The following is a 15,234-nucleotide window of genomic DNA, read 5'->3' as shown; positions in this document are numbered from 1 at the left end:
TCTCACCTGAGCCGAATAATATCACTTGCCGCTACCATGACTATGAGAGAGAGAGAGAGAGAGAGAGTTTAGTCAGGCTATGTAAAAGAGAAAAACAGAACTGATGGCTTATGCAGTTAGGCCGAGGTAGTTAGATGAATTATTTAATTAGCTGATCAGATGGTAAAGACGATGTGCCCAAAAATCAGGTTTGCCACTGACTGGAGCCGGATTTGTTAAGTAAAGTAATTACCTTCACTAGTGTTTAAACAAAATTACATTGCTTAATTAGCCAAGTTGGCTTAGGGTCGAGAGGTACGCGAATTTCATCTATATGTAAAATACGTTGTGGGAGCAAAGTAGTCTGACCGGTACTACTAAGGAAGGCAGGAATGTAGTTACCTTCTGTCTCACGCCTCTGGTCGCAGTAAGAAAGACTGGTAAGATGTGCTAACATTCATCTGGTTAGACTAGATTCCTCTGTTAGGTAAGGTTAGCTGGGAATGAATACATCTAATTACTCACGAGGAAAGAGAGACAAAAAGGCCCGGAGCTAGATAACTTAACTCCGACATTAAGGCGAGGGTGATTAGTCACTTTTCACTGAGTGGCATTGCGTTTGCAAGAAACCTCAACCCTCCTTGGGATGTAAACCCTTATAGGCAACATCCTTTTTGAGCGCCTAATCCCATTAGACAACCAGGCGTCTACTTGCGGCTGTATACCACCAAACCAGTTAACACTCCCAAGGTCACAGGCAACCATTTGGCTTGTCACAGAGTAGAGCAACCCTAGGGCAGCACTACATCGTGTGAGTGCATGATGAGCAGTTCTAATTACTCATATACTCGTACTTACCTACAGGTCGAATGCAAGACTCTGAGGAGTAATACACCTAGCTTCTCCCAGAAACTCTTTCAACAGAATCTCAATCTCTCTCTCTCTCTCTCTCTCTCTCTGCTACTGGTAGTTTTTGTTATTTAGTTTAGGGAAGACCTCTCACAGTGGGAGACCTCTCATAGTGAAGGGGGGACCAACTCCAGTAACCCCTTGAATACGATGACGCCTTGTAAATAATTTTCTTACTACCATCAGCCAAATTTATTCAACTTAGGGGAGATCTCTTACAATGCGGGCATCAAAAACTGCCACTGTCAATCCCTTCAGCGGGATGACGCCTCTTATGTACAGTCTCCCTGCCGTCAGACGACTTTGTCAGCTTAAGGTAATCTTTCAGCGAAGGCCTTTAACCACGGAGGAAGAAGAAAGGATCAGATTTACGCCTACCGACAGCACGAGAGTCATTAATCAATTGTTTCGCTGCTGAGTCCCAGGCTTCCCTCAGAACACGACCCGCAACAGTCGAATTTTCATCCTGATCCCTAATGAAACTGCTGAGAGGAGAGGCTGAAGGGGGGGAAACAAAGAAAAAACTATGCCCAACAGTCTGACCAGTCCCAGAATTGAACTTAGTTATTTCCAGATCCCCTGTAAGCTTGCGTTTGCTAACCACTGCACCACCGGCTCTCCATGTCAAATATTTAGTTCACTGGGGGAGGTGGGAGGGGGAGGGAAGAGAGAGAAGGGAGAGGGAGAGGGAGGGGGAGGGAGAGGGAGAGAGGGAGGGGGAGGGGGAGGGGGAGGGGAAAGGGAGGGGGAGGAGGTGGGGAAGGGGAGAGAAGCAGAATTTATATTATTAGGGCAAGGCCATGCAAGATCAATAGGCGCAATAGGTGGCAAGGGTTTTTTTACCCTTCGCTCTGATAATTTTCTTTTTCTTATTAACAACAAAACATATTCTTAAGCTCAAAATACATCTTTAGTTGTAAATATCTACCTCCTCCAGCTTGACCAGTCTCTCTAAAGCCGAATAAAACTGCCTGGTGTTAGTAATAATAGAATCTAAAATAGGTCATCGTGCAGAAGGGGTTAATGTGACACGGTTTACATCAACTTGCCCGGCAGGATTAGATTGTCGGCTCACTTATTTACATGACCCACTGAATCAGGTGAGTTATATTTTTAGCTTCTTACTATCTTCAGACAATCTTATTCAGCTTGGGAGCGACTTTTCGAACTGGAAAGGTTACGTATAGCCTTCATTAATCCCCTCACTACTAGAGGTTTGTTTTAAGTTGAATAAAATCGTCTCTTTATTAGGTTTCCGACTCTGGGTATGGGTTTAACTGCCGGTTCCTTGAGGTTCAACAGTCTTCCTCAGTGCCGTACAGCGACACGTGTCACGACGTCAGCACTAGGACACACCGTCCATGCTGAACATACGGTATATGTATGTCTTATTCAGGACTGGTGCACTGGTATTTGCGGGGGTGTTTTCATGACATGTCGGTGGGTCCTGTGGACGATCAGTAAAGTCTGCTCTAGCGAAATTCAATAAATTAAACTGTTTTCTGCTCCAGTTTAGGATTGAAATCGCACCTTTTATACAACAGACAACCTCCCTAACCACTCAGCACAAAAGTTTCAAATGCAGGAGCTTACCTGATCGGACGGAAAGGATCAGATGCGGTTGCACAGCCCCCTTCACTGTATTATTCTTGCTACCGGCACATTATTTTGTTCTGCTTACAGGAGATCTCTTATACAGTAGAAATTCGAGAAACTCTCCATTACCAGCAAATCCTCAAGTACAATTATGCTTTTCATATTTCATTCATCCTACCACCAGAAGATTTTACTCACTTTACTGGACATTTCATATAGCATAGAGTGATTCATGGACTTTTTTTTCATAATGCCTTCATTACGTTTTCAGTTGAGCAATGCCATGGACGGAGGAATTTTTTTTAAAGAAAGAAAGAAAAAAAGAAAGAAAAAAAGAAAAACAGAAACTAAAATAAACTACAGCAAAGAGACCCGAGTTCACAACACCCTGCTCGCGCCCCAAATTTGGGGTCCTCTACTCCCACCCTTACTCCTGGTGGATTTTCACCAAAATCGAATCACTTTCTCAGTTCCACATACCCAACACCTGTGCAAAATTTATCTGTTCTCTGGTTCGAGAGACCATCGATGGTCAGACTCACAAATAAATACATAAATGAATAACAGTAAGTAAATAAATAAGCGCCGACGTTCACATACACCCCATCCTCAATGAATTACGAGCGGGGTGAATTACTGTCCTGTAATCTTGTGTTATCTGAGCCATTATTATTATTATTACGATTAGTTTCAGTTAGTATACTAATGTAGTAGCAGTAGTATTCATATGGACGATAGGCGAGGTCTTATTTATCGGGGTACAGTGGCAGTCAATATTCCCTCTACGGATTTAGGGTTCCGACCTAATAATGAGAAATTCATCTTCCTAGCTTACATATTACAGGTTAGTTCAGCAAGATCTTATTACGTTACAACAGCGTGTCTCCATTAATTCCTTCACTGGTTCAATCATTTTTTTTTTCTCTCTCTCAGTTTATTCTTGAACCGTCAAACGATTTACTACTACTACTGTTACTACTACTACTGCTATTATTATCATCACTATTATTATTATTATTATTATTATTATCATTTACCAAGAAAGGATCTTGGTTAGTACAAGGGTTGGTTAAGGCTACATCTAACCCCTTCGCTTTGACTACCCGAGTTTCTCTCTCTCTCTCTCTCTCTCTCTCTCTCTCTCTCTCTCTCTCTCTCTCTCAGCTGCAATCAAGAATGCTTTCCTCCAAGTCTATAATTCAGACCTAATGATGCTAGATTCCAACCCCACCTCCCCTTCCCTCCTCCCCCAGCATAAATATAACTGGTTAGTGAGGCAATATCACATTGGGTTTCGACACAGTTTGGAGCCAGTGTAGGAGGACAAATGATCACACAATGCCGCAGGAAGAAAGTTGCACCGGCCAGTCTCGATTAAATTCTTTCGCGGGCTGAGACAAACTTACTATAGCCCCTTTGGTCAGGTAATCCATAACTCAAGATGATTTTATTCAAGTTAGGAAGGGCCACCCTAGTTCGAAAAGTCTCATCACTTAAGCTACATATAATCATTTGAAGAAGGAAACAAAAACAAAAACAAAACACAGTGAAGAGATAAAAAAAAAAATGTATTCTGGCTGGCAAGACTGTTTTACTCATGAATACTGATGACAGGTTAACCCTTTCACTAAAATCAGGATCCTTTTTTTTGCTACACGCAGGTGATTTTCTGCAGCTAAGTGAACCCCTCTTGTAGTGAAGAGTTTATAAAGCCAGTATCTAACCTCTCCATTTCCAGTTGTCCTTCCAAAGCTGAGTAAAATCGATCAGTAATAGCAGAACTAAAATACGACGTCATGAAGGTAAAAGATTTGCTGAGAAGATGACTGGGATAGTCAGTCTGTTGTAATGATGTTGATATGGGTTAGCTGAAATTACTGGACAGACACAAGATATGGAAGAGCAATGGCCTGACAAGCCGAGGGAATATTAAATGATGCATGAAGGACCCAGTGATGCAGAAAACGATTAACGACGGTCCAGTAAGTCTCAAAGATTGCACACACACAAAAAAGGACGGTCCCAGTGGATTAATCCGTTTATGAATTCAACCGTATAATTCTGCCGTTAGTTCTTATACACCAACATCTATGCTCCATTTCACCAAGTTTGGTACCATCAGTGATGTCCTCAACACCTGTAGTGTCGAAGTAAATCCTCTTCACTAGGCGAGCCTCTATTTATTACCTTGAGAACCAATGTAAAAAGGCAATACAAAAGTATATCCAGTGCTGAGGACCTTATCTGTGCCACAGGTGTTGAGGACATCAGTGATGGTACCAAACTCGATGAAAAGGAGTGTAGTTACCATGCAAAGATGACTTGCTCTTGTTCCGTCCATCATATGGTGTTCTATTATCTCCACTTTCTGTCTCAAGATGAACCTCTTGTGAAGAGTCCTTTAATTATTTGCAAGGTGTTGATTTGTTTATCTTTTTGTCAAGTGGTGATGTAGCAAGATTTTCTCCTTTGACAGATAGTGGTTAAGTTTCTGTTTTCCCCGTCCAGGTGGTACTGCTTTTTGTGTTATTTGTTGTTGTATTCATTTACGCTGTCGAGTGGTGCTGCTACCTCATTTACTTGTTAACATTTCTGTTGCTGCCGGCAGATGAGGTTGCTGTGCCTCCTGACGGTGACGGCGGCAGCAGCAGCAGAGCCTCTACTCCTCCACTTCCATTCGGACCACGAGGAATTCGGCCTGGGTGCGAGGGAGCGTGGCTACGACAATGATGTTAAGCGCCCTCACGATGAGGACACCCAGTTCGACGCTGTCAAAGAGGTGTCCACTTACACCACTTTACCTACGTTGACTGATGGTATATTTGTGTCAAATGAATCGACACCATTTGAACCAGACAATGGAACAAATAGTAAAATGTCAGAAGGATCCTCCCCTGAGACAAAATCGTTATATGATCCTAGCTGGCAGGGAAACACAGCATCCTCCAATGACACACAAGAATCGCTCAATGAAGAAGCTAGGGAGTACTCCTCTCCTGTCCACACCACTCCGAATAGTGTTATGGAGCTTACTGACATCACCACCACCTATCCTGATCCTATATCTCCTGGTATTTCAGGTTTCACTGAAATTACATCAGTCAATCGTGTCGCCACATCATCTAATATTTCTGGTTCAGTAGGTATTATCCCACCTGTAGAAAAGCAGTTAGTGATGGAAGTTAGAGATCATTCCTCTACTGTACCCATAACGATGCCTTCCAGTGTTTCACATACCAGTGAAGTTATCTCAGCAAGTCTTCCCCCTACAACAACTTCTAATATTCCTAGTTCCACAGAAACTACCCAGCTTGACGAAGAGATGCTAATGACGGACAACAGTAAATATCCCACTACCGCACATACAACCTCTTCTAGTATTTCAAAATCCAGCCATACTTCCGAATCCTCTCCGCCATCTACAACATTTCCCAGCACCGCAGCTTCCAGTGACGTTACCTCCCCCCATCCTCATCCCGTTCCCACGACAACTCCTAGTACCCTAGAATTCACAGAAAGTACCCAACCTGGGGCAGAGAAATCCAACAATGACTCTGGAACCTCATCAGCTGTTCCTCTAGAGTCATCCCACGTTAATGACACAAGTGACCTAACGCCTCAAGAGTCTGCTAAACCTAGTGGCATGTTGGAGAAGGAGCCATTGGAGTATGTTGACTCTGTTTCATCCCATACAGATGATACTCTTGGGCAAAATGGAGAACCTTTGGAGTATACAGATGATAGTCCATCCCTTTCTAATAATACTTTTGGACAGGATGAAGAGCCCTTGGATTATACTGATCCTATTCCGTTTCTTTCTAATGATACTCCTATGCAATATGAAGAGCCCTTGGATCATACTGATTCTATTTCACCACACACTAATGATACTTTCGGGCAAGATAATGAGTTTTCGGAGTCTCACGATCCTATTCCGTCCCATTCCAATGATACCCTTAGGCAAGACGAAGAGCCCTTGACGTATACTGATTCTACTCCATCCTATTCTAATGATACCCTTAGGCAAGATGAAGAGGAACCTATACAAGTAAATGAAGAACTTCCAGCAAGGGAAGCTTCAGGAGACTCTCAGCCAGAGCCCACCACCACGCCTTTTGATATCTTGGTGTCCAGCGAGGCGAATCTACCCACCACCACCGATGAACCACCCAAACCCCAAGTATCAGTGTATGAGTATCCTGAACCCCCTGAACACTCCAAAAACTCAACGAAGGAGACATCGAGCTATGCATTTGTCCCTCCACAGCCTTTGGATATAGTGCGATCAAACGACTTACATCTCCCTGGCATCGAGTACATCAGAATCATAAGGTCGGGCTACACCTACCCAGCACCCAAAGATCACTTTAAGGAATTTGAGAGCCGCAAGATAAGCCATGGGAGCCACGAAAGGTCAGAGGAACCATCAGAGGAGGATGACTCGGATGAGGAAGAAGATTCATCAGAACACGAAGGTTATTCATACCCTACTCCAAGAACGCCTTACAACATCTTAGGTAAGAGTATCCCGTCCAAACACAAGGAGAAAACTGAAGAGAGACATTCAGATGGTTCTCACCATTCTCGAGGAAGGAGCTCTTCATACTTTAGTTCATCACGCACCCAGTCGAAAAAAGAATCCGAAGAATCTGATGAATCTGCAGATATGAGGGAGCTATTTATCTCTTACGCACCGTACTCTTACTTCGGGCCAGCAGAGAAGAAAGAAGAGTCCAAGGGTCCAGTCTACTTCAATATTGGCCAATCAGTAACGAGGCACCGATCTTATGGCAGTGAAAGTGATGAAGACAGTGACGAAGATAGCAGCGAGGACGATGAAGAGAGCGACAAGGACCATGAAGAGGAGGAGGAGGAGGAGGAGGAGGAGAAGGAGGAGGAGGAGGAAGAAGATGTTGATGACGATGAAGAAGACGAGGATGAAGATGAGAAAGGACATCAGTCATTCAGAAGAAAGAAAGTTCATAGTAACAGATCGTCATCCACCCGAGAGGACCATTCATCAAGGTTAGATACAATAATGATTATATGATTGTCCGAGCTGTCTTAGGCTTTTTTTTCCTCTAGAGTCTTAGGTTTATATGCACTCAGGTAGGCTTGGCATTTCACACACTCAGATCTCAGTAACAGCCAAAGTTCTCAGCATATTAAGTACTGTACCTTACGAGTTTAAACACTAAGGGTAATTGTAAATAACAGTTAAAATACAGTCGCTTGTTACATAATTTCTTCATAAATGCCAGAACCATACCCTTGTTAAGAGAGATACAGTTCATTTCTTAGATATAAACATAATCTCTTTCCGTGACAGGTCGGAAGAGGAGAGGGAAACTCAAGAAGGGAGCGAGGAAGAGCGCTCAAGATATAGGCCAAGAACCACTTATCTTGGTCCCGACTTTGACCCTTATTCACATTTCAGGATTGTGGACCACGCCGATGTTCATAAGTTCAACCATGGCCTGTTCAAGAAGCTGTTCAGTGAGCCCAGGGGATTATCACACCAAAATGAGAACCGCGGACAGTTGAAATCGGCAAGTAGTGTAAGGAGTAAGGGTAGTGTGGGCAGTAGAGGGTCTGCTTCAGCTCCTGGTGGCTTGTATAGAATTCCGCCAAAGGGTCATGGTGACGGTGATGGTGATGGGGGGAGTGAGGGTGATTCCAGGCCTGGGAGTGTGTCCGGAGCGTCTGGAAAGGAGGGAGGCGAGGAATTTCTGGATGACCAGAGGAAATCGACTTCCAGAGACCTCGACACAGCACCACTGAGAAAACAGGCATCGGAAGAAGAAGAATCGTCTAAAGAAGAGAGGACCTCCAGATTCAGCCACACTTATAGCAGACGTCAGAAGAAAGAAGAATCAGAAGAGGAGGAGGAATCAAAAGAAGATAATGGTGGTTCAAGGTCCAGCTACGCCTACAGGGGATCTAGTGAGGAATCTGATGAGGACAGTTCTGAAGAGGAGGATTCTAAAGAGGGAGATTCTGGGGAGGAAGGCGAAAATGGTCGATCAAGAGAGAGGCAGAGAAGCAAGAGTCACTCATCGTTCTTCCGCATACCAGCCATTGGGAGTTCCGTAGTGTCCCGAGGCAGATACTCCTCAACACACCGAGAATCTGCAGAGGGTGAGGAATCAGGGGAGAGGAAGACAAGTTCTGGCTATGACTATAAACCACCATCAGTAACATTCAGAACCGGCGAAAAGCACCATGAAGATGAGTCTGAGGAGGGTCATTCAGGCTCAGGTTATGTTTACAAAGCTCCATCCGGGAAGTTCAGTGACAGTCGAGATTCTGAAAAGGAAACGCATCGAGGCTACAGCAGTTACTACAGAGAACGTACAACGGATGACGAATCAGAAGAGGATAGCTCAGAGGAGGATAGTTCAGAAGAGGAGAGTGCAGAGGATGAACAGTCAAAAGAGGATGACGATGAAGAAAAGAAGGAGGATGAGAAAGAGAATGATGATAATGAAGAGAAGGAGGAGGATGGATCTGAAGAGAAATCAAGTTCAGGCTACGTTTATAAGCGACCATCCATAAAGTTCAGCATAGGTGGAGAGTCAGAAGAAGACAGTTCAGAAGGAAGAAAGTCACCTCACAGTTATTTTAACTGGGGACCAACGAGAAAACAGGAAAGTTCTGAAGAGGACAGTTCAGAGGAGAATTCAGGAGAGGATGATGATGATGATGAGAGAGATGATGATGATGAGAAAGACGATGATGAATTGGATGACAAAAAGAGCAGCCGTACTTCCCACAGCTTCATCAGGACAGGAACATCAAGCAGCCACAGATCCTCTGCTTATTCATCGTCACGAACAAGTTACGCATCCTCAACTCATGGAGGCAATGATGACGATGACGGATCAGAAGAAACTGAGTCAAGTTCAGGCTATGTTTATAAACGGCCATCCGTAAGGTTCGGTATAGACAGAGGCTCTGACGAAGACAGTTCTGAGGAAGACAGTTCAGAGGGACGACAGTCACCTTATAGTTATTTCAACTTTGGCCAAAGGAAAAAACAGGAAAGCTCTGAGGATGAAGACGAAGATGAAGAAGGTTCTCAGGAATCAAAGGCGACTACTTCCAGGGACTCCTACAGAGGACATTCCACAAGTACCAGAGATGATTCTGAAGAGAAATCACATCGTGGCTACAGCACTTCCTACAGAGGATATAAGAAAGATGACGAGTCAGAAGAGGATAGTTCTGAGGAGGATAGCTCAGAGGAGAAGTCAGAAGAGGAAGATGACGATGATGAGGATGAAGAGAAGGAGGACGACGAAGATGAAAGCGATGATGACGAAGAGAAGGAGAAGGATGGATCACAAGAGAAATCAGGGTCTGGTTACATTTATAAACGACCATCCATAAAGTTCAGCATTGGTGGAGAGTCAGATGAAGACAGTTCAGAGGAGAGTTCCGAAGTGAGGAAAACACCTCACAGTTACTTCAACTGGGGACCAGCGAGAAAACAGGAAAGTTCTGAAGAAGATAGTTCAGAGAAAAAGTCGCGGGAGGATGATGATGACGATGAGGGAGATGACGATAGTGATGGAGATGAAGAAGAAGAGGGAGATGATGATGAAGAAGAGGGAGATGATAATGATGGAGATGATGAAGAAGAGGGAGATCATGATGAAGAAGAGGGAGATGATAATGATGGAGATGATGAAGAAGAGGGAGATCATGATGAAGAGGAGAAGGAGGAGGATGGATCTGAAGAGAAATCAAGTTCAGGTTACGTTTATAAGCGACCATCCATAAAGTTCAGCATAGGTGGAGAGTCAGATGAAGACAGTTCAGAAGGAAGAAAGTCACCACACAGTTATTTTAACTGGGGACCAACGAGAAAACAAGAAAATTCTGAAGAGGACAGTTCAGAGGAGAATTCAGGAGAGGATGATGATGATGATGATGAGAGAGATGATGATGATGAAGAACGAGACGATGATGAATTGGATGACAAAATGAGCAGCCGTGCTTCCCACAGCTTCATCAGGACAGGAACATCAAGCAGCCACAGATCCTCTGCTTATTCATCGTCACGAACAAGTTACGCATCCTCAACTCATGGAGGCAATGATGACGATGACGGATCAGAAGAAACTGAGTCAAGTTCAGGCTATGTTTATAAACGGCCATCCGTAAGGTTCGGTATAGACAGAGGCTCTGACGAAGACAGTTCTGAGGAATACAGTTCTGAGGAAGACAGTTCAGAGGGACGACAGTCACCTTATAGTTATTTCAACTTTGGCCAAAGGAAAAAACAGGAAAGCTCTGAGGATGAAGACGAAGATGAAGAAGGTTCTCAGGAATCAAAGGTGACTACTTCCAGGGACTCCTACAGAGGACATTCCACAAGTACCAGAGATGATTCTGAAAAGAAATCACATCGTGGCTACAGCACTTCCTACAGAGGATATAAGAAAGATGACGAGTCAGAAGAGGATAGTTCTGAGGAGGATAGCTCAGAGGAGAAGTCAGAAGAGGAAGATGACGATGATGAGGATGAAGAGAAGGAGGACGACGAAGATGAAAGCGATGATGACGAAGAGGAGGAGAAGGATGGATCACAGGAGAAATCAGGGTCTGGTTACATTTATGAACGACCATCCATAAAGTTCAGCATTGGTGGAGAGTCAGATGAAGACAGTTCAGAGGAGAGTTCCGAAGTGAGGAAAACACCTCACAGTTACTTCAACTGGAGACCAACGAAAAAACAGGAAAGTTCTGAAGAAGATAGTTCAGAGAAAAAGTCGCGGGAGGATGATGATGACGATGAGGGAGATGAAAATGATGGAGATGATGAAGAAGAGGGAGATGATGATGAAGAAGAGGGAGATGATGATGAAGAGGAGGAGGAGGAGGATGGATCTGAAGAGAAATCAAGTTCAGGCTACGTTTATAAGCGACCATCCATAAAGTTCAGCATAGGTGGAGAGTCAGATGAAGACAGTTCAGAAGGAAGAAAGTCACCTCACAATTACTTTAACTGGGGACCAACGAGAAAACAGGAAAGTTCTGAAGAGGACAGTTCAGAGGAGAATTCAGGAGAGGATGATGATGACGATGATGATGAGAGAGATGATGATGATGAAGAACAAGACGATGATGAATCGGATGACAAAAAGAGCAGCCGTACTTCCCACAGCTTCATCAGGACAGGAACATCAAGCAGCCACAGATCCTCTGCTTATTCATCGTCACGAACAAGTTACGCATCCTCAACTCATGGAGGCAATGATGACGATGACGGATCAGAAGAAACTGAGTCAAGTTCAGGCTATGTTTATAAACGGCCATCCGTAAGGTTCGGTATAGGCAGAGGCTCTGACGAAGACAGTTCTGAGGAATACAGTTCTGAGGAAGACAGTTCAGAGGGACGACAGTCACCTTATAGTTATTTCAACTTTGGCCAAAGGAAAAAACAGGAAAGCTCTCAGGATGAAGACGAAGATGAAGAAGGTTCTCAGGAATCAAAGGTGACTATTTCCAGGGACTCCTACAGAGGACATTCCACAAGTACCAGAGATGATTCTGAAGAGAAATCACATCGTGGCTACAGCACTTCCTACAGAGGATATAAGAAAGATGACGAGTCAGAAGAGGATAGTTCTGAGGAGGACAGCTCAGAGGAAAAATCTGGAGAAGACGAAGATCATGACGGGGAAGAAGAGGTGGAGGAGGAGAATGAAGACGAGAAGAAGGATGATGATGGTGAAGAGGATGAAGATGAGAAGAAAGAGGATGAGGAAGATTCAGAAGAGAAATCAAGTTCAGGTTACATTTACAAACGGCCATCCATAAAATTCAACATTGGTGGAGAGTCAGATGAAGACAGTTCAGAGGAGAGTTCCGAAGTGAGGAAAACACCTCACAGTTACTTCAACTGGGGACCAGCGAGAAAACAGGAAAGTTCTGAAGAAGATAGTTCGGAGGAGAAGTCGCGGGAGGATGATGATAACGATGAGGGAGATGATGATAGTGATGGAGATGATGATGAAGAAGAGGGAGATGATGATGAAGAAGAGGGAGATGATGATGAAGAGGAGGAGGAGGAGGATGGATCTGAAGAGAAATCAAGTTCAGGCTACGTTTATAAGCGACCATCCATAAAGTTCAGCATAGGTGGAGAGTCAGATGAAGACAGTTCAGAAGGAAGAAAGTCACCTCACAGTTACTTTAACTGGGGACCAACGAGAAAGCAAGAAAGTTCTGAAGAAGACAGTTCAGAGGAGAATTCAGGAGAGGATGATGATGACGATGATGATGAGAGAGATGATGCTTATGAAGAACGAGACGATGATGAATCGGATGACAAAAAGAGCAGCCGTACTTCCCACAGCTTCATCAGGACAGGAACATCAAGCAGCCACAGATCCTCTGCTTATTCATCGTCACGAACAAGTTACGCATCCTCAACTCATGGAGGCAATGATGACGATGACGGATCAGAAGAAACTGAGTCAAGTTCAGGCTATGTTTATAAACGGCCATCCGTAAGGTTCGGTATAGGCAGAGGCTCTGACGATGAGAGTTCTGAGGAAGACAGTTCAGAGGGACGACAGTCACCTTATAGTTATTTCAACTTTGGCCAAAGGAAAAAACAGGAAAGCTCTGAGGATGAAGACGAAGATGAAGAAGGTTCTCAGGAATCAAAGGTGACTACTTCCAGGGACTCCTACAGAGGACATTCCACAAGTACCAGAGATGATTCTGAAGAGAAATCACATCGCGGCTACAGCACTTCCTACAGAGGATATAAGAAAGATGACGAGTCAGAAAAGGATAGTTCTGAGGAGGATAGCTCAGAGGAAAAATCTGGAGAAGACGAAGATCATGACGGGGAAGAAGAGGTGGAGGAGGAGAATGAAGACGAGAAGAAGGATGATGATGGTGAAGAGGATGAAGATGAGAAGGAAGAGGATGAGGAAGATTCAGAAGAGAAATCAAGTTCAGGTTACATTTACAAACGGCCATCCATAAAATTCAACATTGGTGGAGAGTCAGATGAAGACAGTTCAGAGGAGAGTTCCGAAGTGAGGAAAACACCTCACAGTTACTTCAACTGGGGACCAGCGAGAAAACAGGAAAGTTCTGAAGAAGATAGTTCGGAGAAAAAGTCACGGGAGGATGATGATAACGATGAGGGAGATGACGATAGTGATGGAGATGAAGAAGAAGAGGGAGATGATGATGAAGAAGAGGGAGATGATGATGAAGAGGAGGAGGAGGAGGATGGATCTGAAGAGAAATCAAGTTCAGGCTACGTTTATAAGCGACCATCCATAAAGTTCAGCATAGGTGGAGAGTCAGATGAAAACAGTTCAGCAGGAAGAAAGTCGCCTCACAGTTACTTTAACTGGGGACCAACGAGAAAACAGGAAAGTTCTGAAGAGGACAGTTCAGAGGAGAATTCAGGAGAGGATGATGATGATGATGAGAGAGATGATGATGATGAGAAAGACGATGATGAATTGGATGACAAAATGAGCAGCCGTACTTCCCACAGCTTCATCAGGACAGGAACATCAAGCAGCCACAGATCCTCTGCTTATTCATCGTCACGAACAAGTTACGCATCCTCAACTCATGGAGGCAATGATGACGATGACGGATCAGAAGAAACTGAGTCAAGTTCAGGCTATGTTTATAAACGGCCATCCGTAAGGTTCGGTATAGACAGAGGCTCTGACGAAGACAGTTCTGAGGAATACAGTTCAGAGGGACGACAGTCACCTTTTAGTTATTTCAACTTTGGCCAAAGGAAAAAACAGGAAAGCTCTCAGGATGAAGACGAAGATGAAGACGGTTCTCAGGAATCAAAGGCGACTACTTCCAGGGACTCCTACAGAGGACATTCCACAAGTACCAGAGATGATTCTGAAAAGAAATCACATCGTGGCTACAGCACTTCCTACAGAGGATATAGGAAGGATGACGAGTCAGAAGAGGATAGTTCTGAGGAGGATAGCTCAGAGGAGAAGTCAGAAGAGGAGGAAGATGACGATGACAATGAGGATGAAGATGATGATGATGATGAAGAGGAGGAGAAGGAGGAGGAGGAGGAGGAGGAGGAGGAGGATGGATCTGAGGAAGAAAAATCAAGTTCAGGCTACGTATATAAACGACCATCAATATCGTTCAAGATAGGTGGAGAGTCAAACGAAGAAAGTTCTGAAGAGGAGAGTTTCGTGGTTGGACACCGTTATAGGTACATAAGTACGGGTCATAGGAGAACACAAAATTCTCCGGACGAAAAAGGAGAGGAGGAGGGGGATGAAGAGGAAGATTCTAAGAAATCAAAGGCACATAGTTCATGGTACTTCTTGGGAACAACTACCGGGCCGAAGGATGAAGTCAAAGATTCAGAGGAGAGTAAATCCAGCTCGAACCACAGTTTCAGACCTCCAGATCATTCCAGCGGAGGCAAAGCGACAGTCTCTCCACCCAGGCATTATTACAGAAATCCACTGAGCAGGGCATCAGGCTCTCACAGCTATACCTCAAGCAGATATCAGCAAACCAGGCAATATGGACAACCTGGTAGCGCCTTCTCGTACACAAAGACCAGTCACGATGATGATGGCAGCAGCAGCGAGGAGGATGGGACACCGAGACATCCCCTATTTGTGGTGCTCCGAGGTCAGCCCGGGAATGGTAGATATAAACCAAGTTACCGGAGTTACACAAACGGTGACTCTGGAGAATACGACGTGAAGCTGTTCCTGC

Source organism: Coenobita brevimanus, chromosome 98 (genome assembly GCF_032717465.1).
Source record: "Coenobita brevimanus isolate Jiangsu-jjx chromosome 98, ASM3271746v2, whole genome shotgun sequence".
NCBI lineage: Eukaryota > Metazoa > Arthropoda > Malacostraca > Decapoda > Coenobitidae > Coenobita > Coenobita brevimanus.
This window is presented reverse-complemented; position numbering follows the sequence as displayed.